A 3,200-nucleotide genomic window follows, 5' to 3' on the forward strand; every position below is an offset into this window, starting at 1 on the left:
CCCGAGACCCAGAGAGAGCGACGCACGAGCAGCAACCATTTCCTTTTCTTTGGAACCCGCCCTCTGGTTGTGCAGCCCCAATCCGTGCAAGCGCAAAAATTCTCTAGCGAGAGGGTCTAAGAGCGTTGCGGAATTGGGAAATAGCGCACGCGCAGTGCATGCTAGTAAACTGAGTTTAGCTGTATTCTTGCGCTTGTTTTAAGAAGCTGTTGTGCAGCTCTGTGTGCCCCTGACGCAAAAATGCATTATAATGGATCTGTAGCATCGAAGATAACGTAAAATCCTTTAAGCCCCATAAAATGTACATTAATTTACTCAGACAACCCATATCCATAGATGGTCTTCTCTGAACCACATAATGTGATAAACTGAGCTCTGGGATATAATGAATACAACAGACATAGTGTCTGCCTTCACGAAGCTCGCAATGTAGATGGACAGACTCTTAAAATTTCTACAAACACTTATTTGTGCCACAAAGAAGTTGGGTATAGAGGGAACCCTGATATTGAGGAGGCTGAGGAGTGGGAAAGAAGGTCTTCCCTGGGGAACTGATAGTGAAGCTGGAATGTGAAGGTTCAGTTTCCCACTAGGAAACAGCATGTGTAAAAGTCCTGTGGCAGTAATGAGCAAGACAGGGACAGAGGAAAAGAAAGCAAGCTTATGTGTCTGGACACTAAGGAAGGCTTCTGCACTCTCGAAGACTATCCAGTTATATTGGGGAGGACTAGAGTAACTGTCCAGATGTAATTTTTTTTTTTCTAGGAAATAAAACAATAAGAATTGGTGACTGATTCCTTATGGGACTGTGGTAGAGTTACAAGTATGATTCCTCTGGTTTGGGGCTTGCAGGATTAGATGGACTAGACTGGGAGCCGTACACTGAGACAGGACAGATGGAGGAGGGTTATATGAGAGTTGGTTTGCTTATTGTCTTGGTCTATTGTCATTCATCTCAACATCAAGCTTCTGTTCTCTTACTGGCTTCCTTAACTAGTCTCTTCACCTCCACTCTTATCCTCCTTCAATTAATCCATTCTCTGAAATGCAGCCAAAAAGAACCTTTGCAAAATATAAAATCACTCCCCTCTCTTCCTAAAAACTCTTCCATAGCTTTTAGGCTAGTACCCAGAATGCATATGATGATACAATGATTTAGCCACTTCTTCATCCTCCAGCTTCTTCTCTTGCCCCCTCTTCCTGAGCTCCAGTCTCTCTGCCTTTTAAATCTTCAAATACACCATCAGAACCCCTGCCTCAAGATTTTTGCACTTGCTGTTCCCTGTGCTTGGAAACAGTCTTGCAATTCCATCTCCTTTTGTCTAATTCTTAATTTTCCACGTCTTAGTTCAAAAGTCACTTCCTCAACAGTCTTCCCTGATCATCTGTATTATTTAGGGTAATACTATTACTGTAAAATAGGTCCTCTCTTCACCCAAAATTTCAGGGCTTTTTGGCTCTGTGTGACCAATAAGTTATTTACCCCCCTGTGCTTCAGATTTCTTACCTGAGGGTTGTTGTGAGGCTTCCTGAATTAAACATGCCTTTGGGACAGTGCATGGCATATTGCAAGTAATCTAAGTTATTTTTATTGCTATTTTAATCATCATTATCACCATTATCCTCCTCCTCTCTAAAATTCTTTTCTTAAGAATGGCACCCAGAACTAGACAAAGAGTCCTAGCCAGAGTGGAGGATAGTGAGATCGTCATCTTTTGATATGAACACCTAATGCACTTAATCCAGTCCAATGGTGTGCTAGTTTTATAACTGCTTGTTTTGGAATTTCTTAAAAGATGAAGGAATAATTTACTTCCCTGTCATGCTTTCTAAGTGTAGTTGCATCATAAAAAAAATATGTAAGAAACAAAAACTGACATTTAAGCATATGCATTCCTCATTGTCAGCAACTACTATTCTTCAATCCTAGACCCTTCCAGGGTTGTAACAATACACAGCGCAATTTGCTTTTACTCTTTTTATGTTGCTGCAACAGGTGGATAAGAAAGTGGGCAGTTTTGTGCTCTACTTGCTCTGGGTTACCTGTTTTGGCTTGGGGAAATATTCATCTCACTGGCTGGAGTTCATTAGCTGGGTAGCCTTGGCAACCAGAACACATAGCTTCATTTAGTGAATGTCCTGTTTTAGTTGAGCCAGTTTTTTTGTTCTTTTCTGTGTTTTTTTTTTCCAGTGGGAGCTTTATGATGCTGACATACAGGATAGTTGTTGAAATCCCAAGATGAGCAGTGAAGAAGTACAAGCACTTTCACTGTTTTCAATGTGATTTTCCTCAACCAATGCAGATTAAATGCTCAGAACACTTAAATCCTCCCTGATTGTGTAACTTTAAACAAACTCAACTCTCCCAATTGTTGCATTAACTGAAAAAATATCCAAAACCCAAGAGGTATATTGGAGAAATAATATATTGGAGAAAATTCAATTTCTGTCAGTGAAAGATTTAATTCATCACTTAAAAATAATTTGCTAAGTGTATCAGCTGCTAAATGATCATCTGGATAGTCTCCTATCAGGTTAATGATCACATAGATAAGACCACATTACGTGATGAATCTTTTGTTGTTAATATTAAATTTCAACTTAATTTTCTCTGTTTCCAACTATGGTAGGATGAATACTCATTGCCACTTCCTGTCTCTCTTAGTTTAAAAATGTTTGTCATTGGAATCACATATATTTCCTCTTAATTTGAATAAAAACCATTGTTTTCCTAATTTCTAGGGACAAGTCTGATTCTAACTAACATTTAAATCAACAGGCATATTTTTTTCTCTAAGAATTTTTTTCCCTCTGTCTTTGAAGGAATGTTATGCACATGGGCTTTGGGTTCAAATTTGTCTCTGTTACCTCCCAGGTATTTTACAATATGCAATGTACTTAATGTCTCTGGGCTTTGATTTCTTTATAAAAATGGGGATAATACTTTTCATGACTGTTGAAAGAAAGATCATCATACAAAGTACTGAGCATAGTGCTTGGAACTGAGTAATTACTCAGTAAACTGTGGCTATTACTCTTGTTCCTTGTACCTTCTGAGTAATGAAATAGCCACCAAGTATTCATCAGATATGTATGGCAAATATTTATCGGATTTTCAACTTTTAAGAACATCAGCAAATACCCAGATATTCCAAATGCTCTTCTTAACTAAACTTTGCTCTGTAATCCTTATTTGATGA

The sequence above is a fragment of the Manis javanica genome, chromosome 2, assembly GCF_040802235.1.
Source record: "Manis javanica isolate MJ-LG chromosome 2, MJ_LKY, whole genome shotgun sequence".
Taxonomy (NCBI): domain Eukaryota; kingdom Metazoa; phylum Chordata; class Mammalia; order Pholidota; family Manidae; genus Manis; species Manis javanica.